Source organism: Panthera leo, chromosome B4 (genome assembly GCF_018350215.1).
Source record: "Panthera leo isolate Ple1 chromosome B4, P.leo_Ple1_pat1.1, whole genome shotgun sequence".
Taxonomy (NCBI): domain Eukaryota; kingdom Metazoa; phylum Chordata; class Mammalia; order Carnivora; family Felidae; genus Panthera; species Panthera leo.
Window position 1 is genome coordinate 13,386,709 of NC_056685.1, and position 15,603 is coordinate 13,402,311.

The window sequence follows — 15,603 nt, forward strand, 5'->3', positions numbered from 1 at the left end:
TAGCGTTAGCCCGTGTATCAATAACATCATAACAGCAACATAACCTTCTTCGGTTACCCCCTTCAAATATTGATTCCCCCAAACAAAACAAACACCACCCATTTATCCATCACAAACGAAGACCCCCAGAGGGTCCTCGACCCTGGCAGCTGTTTCATTATTAAAATAGGAGGTACGTTTGAATCTTTTGTCTGGAGAGATCCATGTTTTGGGGGATTAATGTTACGGGGACTTATCTGGATCTTTCTCCAAACAAGCTTCCTGGCTTCAGGATCCATATTACTCCTTCTGGTAACTATAAATGAGTCTTTGTTAATTTGTTTTTTCACTACCCATCTAGGTCCTTGATTAATTTTCAACAACACCGAAACAAAAAACTAATTACCCCAAATGAACAATTAACACAAGTATTATGTGTGAATGCGTGTTCCATTCATTTACTGTATATATTACTTAATTTTAGAAAATAACCCCCTTTGGAACATAGATCTTCTCTTTTTCAGTGCATCAATATGTGAATGGTGAAAAATAACAAATTATAACCATATTCTAAGAATACGCTCAAAATTGAGATTTTTCCTTAGCCAAACATCTGCTAGAAATGTTAGAGAAATATAATACTGTAATGGTTTTACCATTAATAGTGACTTTCAGATCAAGATTTCAGGGTATATTACCCATTCTAATTTATTCATTTTCTCTCTCTTTTAATTTAATGTTAAGATGTTCTTTTAAGTCCAGACAGGTGGTGGATATTATAGCACTAATCCTCCATTTTACAGAGACAGAAAACAACTCTTTGAAATTTCAAGAGACTAATGCTAGGTTATACTGTTGAGAAGGGCTGGTAGAAAGTCCGAGATCACTGCTCCCTATCTGATCTGTGAGTCTCATTCAACCTGACAGTCATCAACATAACAGCTATACTGGGAATATTGCTCTGAATGGGCAGTCATAGCCAACATACACCAAGTCAGATATGGCTTGAGGAAGGCAGATACAGCATCAATGCAGACTTTGCTTTAGTCTTTACCAAAATTTAGAAATAAATGAGGCCTCTGGGTGGCTCAGTTGGTTAAGCGTCCAACTTCAGCTCAGGTCATGATCTCGTGGTTTGTGAGTTAGAGCCCCATGTTGGGCTCTGTGCTAACAGCTCAGAGCCTGGAGCCTGCTTCGGATTCTGGGTCTCCTTCTCTCTCTCTGCCTTTCCCCCACTTGTGCTCTGTCTCTCTTTCACAAAAATAAACATCAAAAAAATTTTTTTTAAATAAAAAGCCACCATTTTTGAGAGGTTAGCATGCAGCAAGCCTGTGCTAACTCAGGTATACCAGATTTCCCAGTCTTGAGAGATCATTCTCCTTTTAATATCCAAGTACAAGCAGTGTAAATCCCCCCTCCCCATGATAGCAAGAAGTCCAGGCTTTCAGCAGGCTCCCTCACCAAGTGTTTTGTCTCACTTCTACCATGGTTGCTATCGTCCCCTCAGGCAGGGTGACTCCAAGATGCGTCCCTCACATGGGGCCTTCTTGGTCCCCTCTCTACCAAGTATGTTTACAGTCAAGCGAATATGTAATGATTAACAATGGTTTAATGGTTTATTGAAGGCTTGTGGATGATAGGAGGAATTAAAGAGAAGTAAAAATCATTCCTAAACCTGGTCTCATTCACTCATTCATTTATTCCCTCAACTACATGCCAAGCACTGTCTAGAACTAGAGAGACCACAGTTAACAATGCAGCTTTCAAGTGGCTACAGTTGGTAGACTTCTGGGCAAAAAAGTTCTGAGCCTTCCTCAGACCCATTGTATCTCTCTTCTTGGCCCTGAGTTTGCAGCCCGGCCACAAGGACCACCTGGTCTCCCTTAAGGGGCACACCCAGGAACTCTGGCCAAAGTGCCAGCCCCAGCCCACGAAGAACAGTGACTTCTTTTTAGCTAGCATGGTAGCTAAGTCTTACCTAAAATAACAACATTAACAGATAATGGTTATTGAGTGTTTATTAGCAGTCATGAGTCTCAACAAATTAACTCATTTAATGCTCACAACTCTAGGAGAAAGGTGATATTATTAATTTGCATTTTTACCCATTAGAAAAACAAGACACAGAAACTTAAGTAACTTGCCCAAGGTCACAGCATTGCTAAGGAAGAGAGCCAGGATTATGAGCCCAGGCAGCCCGGCCCCAGAGTTCATGCTGTTAATCACTATACAATATCACTTTCCAAAAATACACATCTGCCCCAAAGAGGAACTTTCCAACAGGCTTCAATCCCATACTCACCTCTAGGAATTTATTCTACAGATATACCTATGCTTAGAGATATGTCTAGAAATGTTCATTGCAGCAGTGTTTGGAATCACAAAATTAATTGTTAATCAGTGGAAGACAAGTTAATACATATTTTAAAAATGCAGACAATTGAAAACTATGCAACTATTAAAAAGAAGGATGTAGAGACTTCATTTTTAATATGGTATGCTAATTAAGTACATGTATTTATATTCTTCCCTTTCTAAGAAATCATTAAGATACTAGTAATGGAATTTTTTTAAAGACTTGAATTTACAATACCAAAGAGAATAGGAAGGAAGCTGTTAACATACAGGAAAATGCAACAAATTCCTATAAAACAAAAATCAGATGAAATATTAATTAATGAAAAGAAAACTCAAAAAACAGAAAGCCAGCATGCTGAGCATAACCACATGAAACCTCTTGTCTTGGGCAACAGGTACAATGAAACTTAAGAGAAGGTCTGGGGCACCTGGGTGGCTCAGTTGGTTAAGCATCCAACTTCAGTTCAGGTCATGATCTCACAGGTTATGAGTTTGAGCCCTGCATCGGGCTGGGCTCTGTGCTGACAGCTCGGAGCCTGGAGCCTGCTTCAGATTCTGTGTCTCCCTCTCTCTCTCTGCCCTTCTCCTGCCTACACTCTGTCTCTCTCTCTCTCTCTGTCTCTCTCTCAAAAATAAATAAACATTAAAAATTCTTTTAAAAAAAAGAAGTCTGAAAATGTGAGCTTAATTGAAGGTCTGCCTCTGAAAGTCAAATTTTTCTATACCTTCCTATACCTGCAAAGAGGCTACAAAATGAGTAAGAGAATGAATAAATGAGTGAATGAATAAATTAAATCAAATAAATAAGTAAGCGTGAATAAATAAAATAAAAGTTAAGGTATGGGGGTCAGGGTTTTATTTAAATTTGTCTTCAAAAAAAGGTTTTTTTCTAATCAGTTCTTATCTACGGTTCTTATCTATTTGATGAATTGTCTAGTGAACTAACAAGGCCAGCTAGTGTGGATGTCAATGTCCAAGAATAAAGGCCCTCTGCTGCTTTATTTCGGCCCCAATATAGTGGCTGAGAGTTCTCTGCCTATCCATTTATTAAAAAAAATTTTCTTAACGTTTACTTATTTTTGAGACAGAGAGAGACAGAGCATGAACGGGGGAGGGTCAGAGAGAGAGGGAGACACAGAATCTGAAACAGGCTCCAGGCTCTGAGCTGTCAGCACAGAGCCCCATGCGGGGCTCAAACTCACGGACCTTGAGATTGTGACCTGAGCCAAAGTCGGACGCTTAACCGACTGAGCCACTCAGGCACCCCATCTGCCTATACATTTAAAGTGAACCCGTTAGTTACCGAGTCTCGTCAACATTCACAGAGCTCCCTATCCTCAAACTGTTCCCTCATGTGAAAATACAAACAGATCATAAGACATCACAAGACATTTGAGAACTGCCAACATCAAGGGCAACAAGCAAGGCAGAAGAAAAGATCCTAGCAAGGAAGAATGAGGGAATGGCAGCGGGATAGGCAGCAGTATCTGCCATTTAAAGTGTGGTTCGCGTATGCAGTCAACACCTAGCAGCTGAGCTCTGAGTGATGGGAGGAGAGCAAGGAGGGGAGAGTCTTTGCAACTTGATCCCAGGAACATGCCCTTCGGGTGCCGCACAAGTCATGACAGGGGTCCTAGAAAACGTGAAAACATTAATTTGCGCTGCCATAAAAACTGTATACGTAGCTATAATAAAATAAATACTATTCCCATTCTTTTTTTCGACTTTCAGAAATTAATACACAGACCAAGCAAAATTAGGCCTAAAGCAAAATTAGGCCTAAAGATGTGTTTTGTTTGGCTAATGACATTTTAAAAAATTTATTCCACCACTGTTAGAGCACAGAAACCTCCACTCTCTGTATCTTTCACTGAGTCAGTTCACAAGTTTATGTAAACGGAACACTACAGACATTAGAGCTTGTGGTCTACAGTGGGTATTTGCCCAGCATCCTTTCCCCCTTTCTTTTGGTAACAGCACCCTGATTTCCTTTTGGGGAACTCCTCCTGTCCTTTGGATAGAGCTTTAGGCCTGGCTCTAGCGGTGGGAGGTAGGTGACCAACATCCCCCAAGCCCCTGATCACAGTGATGGGTTCAAGGATATACAGGAGAACATATTGTTCCAATCAGAATAAATCCCCAAATTTGACTTGGAAGAAACTTCCTCTTCTTTCCAGTGGATTAACTCAATTTGAACTTGAGAAAGTAGAAGACTGGAGCAGCTGCCAACATCTTGTCTCTTTGAGGGGAGACAAGCAGGGTAGAATCAGCACAAAGCAGGATTTAAGAGATGGAGAGAAAGAAACTGGGTCCTGAAAATACTTTTGAATGAAGCTTTGCATAGTCTTCATTTCCCCCTGGATTTCCTTTCCTGTTTCATTTGCATAAGTTGAGTTTTCTGTCACTTGCTGCTAAAGAGTCCTATTCAATAAATGACCCACAAGTACCAGCAAATCACAGAAGACTTCATTATGATTACAGAATAGGATAAAAACATTATCAACTTGACAATGGCAAAATAAAGGGAGAGCTGGGAGATTTTGAGAAATGAACAAGTTGTAAGGTGGTGATGTAGTTGGAGAGAAGGATAGGTTTGCTAATATTGTTATATTTCAAAGTCAGAAGGACTCCCTATGGTTGATGCAAAGAGGAATGGACTTGGGGAACCTGGGTGGCCTGGTCATTTGGGCTTCTGGCTCTTGTCTTTGGCACAGGTCATGACCTCGTGGTGCATAAGATCGAGCCCCACATTGGGCTCTGCACTGAGCGTGGAGCCTACTTGGGATTCTCTCTCTCTCCCTCTGCACCTCTTCCACTCATTCTCTCTCTCTCTCTCTCTCTTTCAAAATAAATAAATAAATATTAAAAAAAAAAAAAAAAAAGGAATGGAGTTACATGTCATGTCTAAAGCTGCAGAGGTGACCAGAAGGAGAATTTAAATAGAGATGGAACCATATCAGGAAGATATAGGGTGGAGTAACCAACTAAATCCTCACCTGCCCTATTAGCAAATCAGTGGTAATGTCTAGAATTGATAAATAAAGACAAAACCACATTAGTGGGATAGATGGTCATCTATCATAGCAGAATGTCAATAGATAATATTTCAGGTCAATAAATTAAGAAACAGAAGTATAAACCTTTATAATATGGTTCCATGCATCAGAAAACCAAAGACAGAAACAGATAAAAATCGGTTGCCTTTAAGGGAACAGGGATAGAGGTGAAGCTGTGAGGCAGATAATTCTCTTCCATTATAAATCTTTATGTATGGTTTATACTTAAATCATATGTGAGTTTTCCAATACATTTTTTAAAAGAAAGGAATGTGGCTAATTTACATATGACAATATGGAAAATCTCCAAAATTTATTTTGAATGATAAAAGCAAATTGAAAAACAAGTTATATTGTATGTTCCAAATTGTGTTAAATATGTGCACACATCTATAAATATGCCTGTATAAATATATACATATATGTGTTTATACTTATATAGAAAATTTATGGAAGTATGCCTAAGAAGCATCTGTCTCTGGAGAGAGAGCCCTAAACATCTGGACAGGGAAGAAGACACTTTTCATGGTATGTCCTGTTGTTTGACTTTTTTGTAACCATATGCAAATATCAATCTTTCCATTTAAAATAAAAAGCTAGCATAGAAACATTCCAAAGTAACATGGTACCAACATAATTATTTCTAGGGTCACAGATATAAGTCAAAGGTTTGGCCCAAACAATCTCTCCAAAGAGAAGACTAACAAGGCTGATCTAAGACCTAAGAGCGAATGAAGTCATTTGGTGCCATTGTCAGAATGCCTTAAGAACATTAGTCATGGTCCATATAGAACTCAGAGATGAAACACTAAGAGTAGGACTCATTTATTCAAAAGATATCTACTGTGAACCCATGACACTGAAGATTCTGAGGTAGGGGCTGCTATGGGGATATGAGCAAACAAGACAGAATTCTTGCTTTCTTAGAGTTCAGAGACCAGTAGGGCATATGAGCAAGTTTGCTAAGTACAATAAGGGAAAGCTGCTGGCCTCCAGAAATGAAATAAGTTGCGTGGGGAAGGATGGCTGCTCTTACAGCCCATGTCCTTGTCTGCTGACATTCACTTTCCCCTTGGGGATCCCACTCATCCCTGTCCTGCCACAACAACCTTGGGAGGCACTGCCCTCCCCTTTATACATCAGCCCCAGAGAAGCCACACCTGTCGCCTCTCCTCCACAGTTCAGCCGAGTCGACTGGGTGAAGGGATGCCCAGAGAGCCGGTGAAACAATATTTCTGACTGTGTCTCTGAGGGTGTCTCTGGAAGAGGTTGGTTAGCATTTGAAGTGGGGACTGAGTAAAGACCACCCTCCCCAAAATGGGTGGGCAATCCACCAGGGCCAAAATAACACAAACAGGCAGAGGAAGGGTGAATTTGCTCTCAATGCTTGCGGTGAGACAACCACCTTCACCGGCCCTTAGGTATCCGTGCTGCCGGTTCTTGGCTTTGAGATTTAGCTGGGGTTTATACTTTAGCTCCCAGATTCTTGGGCCTTGGGACGAAGACTGAATTACACCACCAGCTTCCCCAGTTCTCCACCTTGCAAACAACAGATCTGTGGGAGCCAATTCCTATAATAAATCTGCTCCTATGCCTATCTATCTGATTTTGTCTATCCCATTGGATAGGACGCTTCTCTGATGAGTCCTAATATAGTGGCATTTAAGCAGACTTTATTGATTACAAAACAGAATTGCTCCTCTTAAAACCTGGGTTTGTTTTTTGTTTGTTATTGGTTTTGTTTTGTGTTTTGTTTTGTTTTGTTTTACTGGCTGCATAGGTAACATCATTGTCAGTGCCCCAAAGCCCTAACTGATCCCTACCGTGTCCCCCAGCGCTTCCTCACTGCCTCTTTACTGTCCAGTCTCCAACTAGTAATGACCATCTCACCTCCCACCCCCCTTGCCCATCTAGACCACATTAGAAACTAGGATCAAGAGACAAGACCGTGAGAGAAAGGAGCCGTCTCTCCTTTGACAACTGCCTTTCTAGGCTCATCCTGTCCCAGTGTGATTGATGCTGGGAACATCCCCTGCCCTGAGGGGAAGACTTCCCTTGCCCCCAGGCCAGAGCCCATATCCCAGCAAGACAATCACAACAAAATTCCCGGATCCAGTATCAACCCCTGAAAGTAGTAGAAGGGGTCAACCTTCTTCTAAGTATTAAGGAAGGAGGGTGATCTAAGCAAGAGAGGAGTGGAAGATGCAGGAAACCAGTCTAAGACCCACAAACGTAGTCATGGTTCGAGAGCAGGCCAATAACAGTGTCATTGTTTGATTTCACACGCCCCCCTCATATTTATTTTAAGATCAAAATGAATTTAAAATGAGGTTACACTTCCTTGTTGTCATTAAAACTTTCTCAAACATTTCTGAGACTGTTGAAAATGCCCTAATTGTTGCAAAACTAGATTTGACTGTCACAGGATGTGCCTCAAACTAAGACTGGCCCTCCCTCACATTTCCAGAATTGTTTTCACCCCTCTTTTTAATCCTCACACAGAAATCCCAGCTGATTACAAAGTAACCTTCCTTAGAGAGCATAAGCAAAAGCTTTTCTGCTTCCACTCAGAAGCACAGGTGAAATTTGATGGGCTGATGTGTCAGACTGAAAAAAGCAGACATTCTCTGTTCAATGCCCAGCAAATCTCTAAGCATCAGGATTATATTTATATCATTATAGCTTCTTCCAGTACATCTGAGGTAATACTGATCTCTCAGGTTCCTACTTAGCTTCCTTCAATGGGCCCCTAATCTTTGCATGGATTCAGAGATTCCCCAGATGGGCTCATTTCCCAGCCCAGTTCACCATTCTTCCTGGTCCACAGCCTGCAACTCAGGGGTGTTTTCAGCACCCCCAGGGGGCAGCCACAAGAACAGACAGCGGGTACTGAGGGCAGTGCTGGTGAGTGAATAAAGGCAGATAGAATTGTATTCTTCTATAGTCCATCTCACTATACAGTCATTAGGATGTCTTATCCATAGAGAGTGGCTAGATAACTATAAAGTTTTGCTCCACGCAGTTTCAGAGTAAAAAGGCTTCTTTCCTAAACCACATGTGTTATGTTCTTTCTCAGTAGCTGCGCCTAGACAATGGTTCATCCCGTGCTCACATCCCTCCTTACTTAAAACTTACAGCTCCTTGTGATTCCCCTCCCCTGAGGGGGCAGGTGTGGTAACCATACCCATTTTCCTGCATGGCGCATACCCCAGGCAGGTGGTGACAAAGGAATGAGGAGGGCAGTTGCCCTGGTAGTTTGACTACAGACTAAAAATCTTTACACTGTACAAAAAAAAAAAAAAAAAAAAAAAAAAAAGATTGTAAAGCATCATTTATGATCTCATTTATTAAAGAGACACTGAATTTGAAATTAAAGTGGGGCTCCGAGGCGGCTGACTTGGTTAAGTGTCTGACTCTGGATTTTGGCTCAGGTCATGATCTCACAGTTCCGGAGATCGAGGCTGATTCTGGCTCTGCACTGTCAGTGCAGATTCTCTCCCTTCCTCGCTCTCTGTGCCTCCCCTGCTCGCATGTGCTCTCTAAACAAACATTTTTTTATAAAAGGAAATTAAAAGTGGATATGTTTCCTGATATGGTTCAAAGCTTTGGTCCAAGTTCTAAACAACTAAAGAATACTAAAATAACAGTAAAAGAATTTAACAGTAAAACAATGTCTTAGCTCTGACTGCTATAACAAAGTACTCTGTGGCTTCGACAGCAGACATTTATTGTCTCACAGTTCTGGAGGCAGGGAAGTCCAAGATCAAGATGCCAGTCGATTGGGTTTTTAGCTTGCAGAAGGCTGGCTGCCTTCTCACTATGTCCTCACCTAGGACAGAGCAGAGAGAGAGAGAGAGAGAGAGAGAGAGAGAGAGAGAAAGCTGGAACAAGCGAGATCTGGCCTCTCTTCCTGTTTTCTCACGCACACTAATCTCATCAAGACCTCACCTAAACCTAAATACTTCGCAAAGGCTTCACCTCCAATACCATCAGATTGCAGTTCAGGGCTTTGGGAGGACACAAACATTCAGTCCATTACAATAATTTTTTTTTAAGTTTATTTATTTATTTAGTGAGAATGCAAGCAAGCAGGGTAGGGGCAGAGGGAAAGGGAGAGAGAATCCCAAGCAGGATTCACACTGTCAGCGCAGAGGCCCATGTAGGTCTCGAACTCATGAACTGTGAGATGGTGACCTGAGCGGAAATCAAGAGGCGGGCATTCAACTCACTGAGCCACCCAGGCACCCTCCATAACAATAATTTAAAGGGTTTAAAGCCATAAGGACAAAAAGGACAGAAAAGGAGAACAACAGAAAGAGACATTAGAGGAAACTGGAAGGGGAGTGACAATTGTCTGAGCTGACACAGAAACCCACACGTTAAGGGATACAGGATGGTCAACCAGCTAATCTCCATTAAGCCGTTATCCACCTCTCCTCTACCACACTTCCCAACCCTCTCAAAAGCTTAGAAACCGGGGCCACAAAACAATCTGGAGGTTAGGAGTGGGGGATTGTTTGGAAATTTGTTAAAGAGCACTTAGACACCATGTCCTTTCTCTAGTCCAGGCAGCCACGTTGTTGCTCTCCCCCCACCTCCCTGTGACCGCCCCCAGGGAAGACTAACTTACTTTCTGGAGGAATTGAATCAGAATGTTTGTGGAGTTGAGTCTAGGGAAAGAGGAAGGTGTGGAAATGAAGAGGGAAGACAGAAAAAAAATGAGATCAACCCATAAAGTTCAGTATCTGGTGAATAGAAATTCCAGAAAGAGAGAACACTGAAAATAATGGATAAGAAATTACCAGAAAGAAAGGAAGAATAAAAAGAGGGAAGAAAAAAGAAAAAATGGATTACTATCAGCCTGTCATTGTCTTTCTCCAACTCATTGATTTTCTTTAGCATTAGCTATCTAATTCAGAATTCCTTATCATTAATAATGCCCACTTTTCAAATTGCCTAAAACATTGCACTCATACCTCCCTCCAGTGCCATCCCATCACTAGCTCTGATCCCTATTCCAGGCTAGTAAAAAGTTTAGCAATGGTAATACTGCTGCACACCAGGGGTTATCACCACTCCACCATCACCAATTATGCAGCTATTGCCAGATGGCTGGTAGGTGACCCGCCATCAAAATTCAATTCCAGAGTCTGTTTCCTGAACTACTGGGTTCCTTGGCAAGCCGACTCTGAGCTGGAGTTTGACGTGTGGAAAGCTTATCAAGGAGTGCTCTTGGGATTGATTCCTGCTGGGAATAGGTGATCCCCCTGTGTGACCAGCTACTGAATCCAGGCTGCTCCCAGAAAGGGGGCAGGGCTTTGGACAGGGCAGCTCTTTGGCAGAGGGCGCTTCTGGGAAAGGGACTCATCTGAGAACTGTAGGCCACCAGCACTCCTGACGTGGGGGGGATGAGTGCCTCGGTCCTGAAGGTGGTAGCGCATAACATTATTCATAGGCACTCCCAACAGCTCTTGGAACAGAGAACAATTTGAGGGAGGGGAGAAGGTTGGGGTTGCTATATAATGGGTGGTAGGGGTACAGAGAAATATTATTATGTGGATACTATTGTTACCCTATTCTTAGAGCCCAAGAAATAAAGATTACATGTGGCTTGTTATTCACCCCTATGTCGCACAAAAACTCCGAGACTGATAGTTGAGAGAAAATAGAAAGCGTAAAATCTTCTATCTCTCAGGCTCAACGTTTACATTTGGCTCCATAAGAAACAAGCACTTGATTGTACAGAAAGACACATCTCACATTAAATTAACTGGTTCTGTTTCTGGTGCACTCTGGTCTCACCGATATTATACTTAGTAATAACGCTCTATAAATGTCATGAAGGATGACCTTAGCTTGAGCTGCAGTTTAGACTAACATCTTTCAGATCTCTGGTCATCAACACGTGAAACTTTCTGCCTCCTACCCTATAAACTTGGACACAGTTGTGAATTCAAAATGTCCTATAAACCCCTCCCTGGGACCAGATGCCTGATGAATTGAAAACCAATGGGAACAAGCATTGAGACTCATGCTGGAATGTAGAGCAGGAATCAGGGCTTGGAAGTTCCCTACCGGTAAATACCACACAATGTTGACAATTTCATTTGTGTGTGTGTCAGGGTTGGGAGGGGTGTTGCTATAAAATTGAAATAACATTTTTACTCTTCTTATTGTTGCTGACTTATTTCTTAAGAGAATGGAAACTGAAATTTTAACTTTCAGAAGGTTCAGTGGTGTATAGAGTACTTAAGTAATGACAACCTTAGCTTGAAATTTACTTCTAAATTACATGCCTGCCGCCAACATGGCTTCATAAGAAATAAGCAAGTCATATTCACATGAGAGATACAAGGAAGACACTCCCAAGTGTATAGAAAGGCCTCAGAGAGGGAAACAAGTGACACGTTAGGACTGAGGGAAAGTAAAAGCTCAGGCAAAGCCTGTAAAATGAAGGGGAGCAATGAATTAATTAGATGAGGCTACACTACTTTGCAGAAATGTATAAACTTTAAAAAATCAAGAGTTTAATCCAATAAAGGTTGATTTCTCTTTCTTGCCACAGTCCAATGCAACTCTTCTGGACAGCTCTTCTCCAAGTGAGGACTCAATGACACAGGTTTGTCTCCATCTTGTAATTTCACCATCTGGAATATTCCAAGATGGTGGCCAATGGTTTTCCATTTGTCAAAACTCATAGAACTATATTTGAAAAGAAGAAATTTTATTGCATGTAAATTATACCTTAATAAACCTGCATTAAAATAATAAGATATTGGTATCTCAGGGAATCTTCAAGAAAGCCAGAAAATCATACTTTAAGCCTATGCAGGTAGAAATAATGCTAAAATGGGATACCTGGGCTCAGTCTGTTGAGCATCTGACTTAGGCTCTGGTTATGGTCTCACAGTTTGTGGGTTCAAGCCATGTGTGGGGCTCTGTGCCGACAGCTCCTTCTCTCTCAAAAATAAATAAACATTAAAAAAAAAAAAAGAATGCTAACATGGCATCCACATCCCATGGACATACTACCACACCCAGCCTGAGTAAAGGCACTCTAGCCCGCACCATTAACAGTGGCTTCCACTGCCCCTGTGGCTCTCTGGCTATTATACCTGTAATCTTGTATTTTATTTATTCATATCCTCTTTCATTCTTAATTAGTTTTGCCAGAGTTCCTTCCATGTTATTAATCTATTCAAATAATTCATTTTTTGTTTCGTTTATGTTCTCTTTTATTGTTGATTTTGCCCTTACCTCTATGAGATAAGGGCTTTGCTTTTTCCCAACCCTTCTTTAGCCCCTTTTTTTCAACCTTTTTAAAATTTTCTTTTTTTTTTTTAATTTTTTTTAACATTTATTCATTTTTGAGAGACAGAGAGACAGAGCACAAGCGGGACAGGGACAGAGAGAGAGGGAGACACAGAATCGGAAGCAGGCTCCAGGCTCTGAGCTGTCAGCACAGAGCCGGATGCGGGGCTGGAACCCATGAACTGCAAGATTGTGACCTGAGCCGAAGTCGGACGCTCAACCAACTGAGCCACCCAGGCACCCCTAAAATTTTCTTATGAGAACATTTAAAGGCACAATTTCTCTTTCTGTGTGCTATACAATTTCGCAGCCACTCTCCACATGTGGCTATTTAACTTTAAGTTCGTTAAAATTAAAACTAGTTTAAAATTTCGATTTCTTTGTCACACTAACCACATTTCAAATACTGGAGAGTGACATGGAGTGAGTAGCTGCCATATTGAACAGAGCACATATGGAACATTTCCATCATCACAGAATGAACAGCACTACTCTATTGTTTTAGATGCAGCCAAAAATTTTTTGACGTAGTTTTTTCAGTATTTAATAATTTCCTAGACATGGGGTGTTTGTTTTAAATATCTGTTTATTACTAATTTCTAACGGGTTTTTTTCGTAATAATCAGAGCACAAGATTTATATGATATTGGTTCTTTGGAATCTATTGAAGTTTCATTTTAGGTCTAGTATGTGTTTGCTTTTGTATCTACTCTGTGTACTTGGGAAAGGAGTGTATTCTCTGCTTGGTGTCAAGTTTCCTGTTTTTTTTCTTTTTTAATGTTTATTTTTATTTTTGAGAGAGAGAGAGCTCATGAACAGGCGAGGTACAGAGAGAGGGGGGGACAGAGGATCCAAAGCAGGCTCACAGTGACAGCAGAGTCCGATGTGGGGCTCAAACTCCCCAACTGTGAGATCACAACCTGAGCTGAAGTCGGACGCTCAACCGACTGAACCACCCGGGCGCCCCTGCTTGGTGTCGAGCTTTAATTCTGTGTCTATGTTAGGCTGAATAATGGCCACAAAGATATCCATGTCCTCTCCCCAGAGCCTGTGACTATTACCTTATATGGCAAAAAGGGACTTCGCTAATGTGATTAAGGACCTTGACATGGGGAGGTTATCCCGGACTGTTTGGGTGGGCCCTACATGCAATCACAAGTGTCCTTCTGAGAGGGGGGCCCAGGGAGATTTGAGTACAGAAGAGGGGGATGGCATGTGACAATGGAAGCAGAGGCTGGAGGACACACGGGGCAGATACTCCCCCTCAAGAATCTAAAGGGAAGAAGATTGAAGACATCTTGGCTTCAACTTCCTAAAACTCATTTTAGACTTGCGGCCTCTAGAACTACAAGAGAGTAAGTCTGTGTTGTTGCTTTTGTTTTTAATTTGTTTGTTTTTGAGAGAGAGAGCAGGGGCAGGGAGTGGGGGTGGGGGGCAGTGAGAGAGGGAGACAGAGAATCCCAAACAGGCTCTGGGCTGACATCAGCAAACCCGATGTGGGGCTCAAACTCATGAACTGTGAGATCGGGACCTAAGCCAAAGTCAGATGCTCAACTGACTGAGGGACCCAGGTGCCCCAAAGTCTGTGTTATTTTATACTAGGTCTGTAGTAGTTGTAATACCACCTAATAGTTTAAGTTTCTTAATTTCATTATTCTGATCTGTATCTTTCCTTACTTTTAGTCTGCTTGTTTTATCAATTTCTTTTAATGATATTAAATCATATTTATCATATTTATATTTACATATCATATTTATAAATCATATAAATCATATTTATCAATATCTTTTAATGATATTAAAACTTTTAATTACATGTGTTGACTTAAATATTTCTCCCTATGTGTGCTATCTCCCCCAAGTGTACTATCACTTGCTTATTATACTTTTAGGGTATTTTTTAGGTGTCTATATGTTCATGACAATTATATCTTCTTGCTCTGTTTGTTCCTTTTGTCAGGATATAACATCCCTCTTTGTTCCTTAATATATTTCTTGTTTATAGTACTATTTTATCGGATATTAAAATCACTTCTCATGTTAAAAGTATGATGCCTTTGGCTACCTTCACTAGAATAAATTTGAGGTGGTATCTAATTCCTTACCCCACCTCCTCCCAATTCAATCTCAATATATAAATTCAGTATATAATCTTATATTGAATACACACAGAGAAATAAATGTATATATGTGTGTTTATATTAACCCATGTGTGTATATAGTATACATTAGTATAAATACATACATTTCTTAGCTCTGCCAGGAGAGGACCTAGAAGCAGTGACACCTGGTGGCAGTGTGCACACCTAATTCCAACATCCTGGTTTCCAAATACCCATTCTCCAATGAAAGGAAACAGGGCTTTTAGAGTGATCAGGACAAATAAAATAATCTGATTAGTTTCAAGTACCTTGTGATGCCAGAAAGTACAGATGTACTTAAAAAATGGTGGCATGTTAGGGTCTCCTGGGTGACTCAGTCGGTTACGCAGCTGGCTTCAGCTCAGGTCTTGTTATCACGGTTCATGAGTTTGAGCCCTGCATCGGGCTCTCTGCTGTCAGCGTAGAGCCTGCTTTGGATCCTCTGTCTCCCTCTCTCTCTGCCCCTCCCCGCATGCTCTCTCTCTCAAAAATAAACACACATTAAAAAAAATTTTTTTTAATGGTGACATGTTAAAAGGACACAAAATTCAACCTGAAAGAACTTCCAATGCCTAAAGCTGGAACAAACTAATCAACAAAATAAATAACAATAATATTGGCTTATAAGCCAAAGAACAGAATTAATATGCCTGAGAGCATATGATATAAATAAGTAATTGAGTAAATAAGTTGGGGATAAGGGATAACTCTTCCTTTCAGAAAATATAAATTAATAAAGATAGAAATGAGGGAAATAG

The 15,603-nt window shown here is 40.9% G+C and overlaps 1 long non-coding RNA gene across 3 annotated transcripts in view; it reads left to right on the forward strand.

The window, feature by feature from the left end:
- The window catches only part of LOC122223888, a 77,087-nt gene that overhangs the window by 31,871 nt on the left and 29,613 nt on the right, over window positions 1–15,603 (forward strand). For all 3 annotated transcript variants that reach the window (XR_006204558.1, XR_006204557.1, XR_006204556.1), the window contains exons 2-3: window positions 5,836–5,921; window positions 11,959–12,012. This is a non-coding gene — a long non-coding RNA (uncharacterized LOC122223888). The remainder of the gene's footprint in view (window positions 1–5,835; window positions 5,922–11,958; window positions 12,013–15,603) is intronic.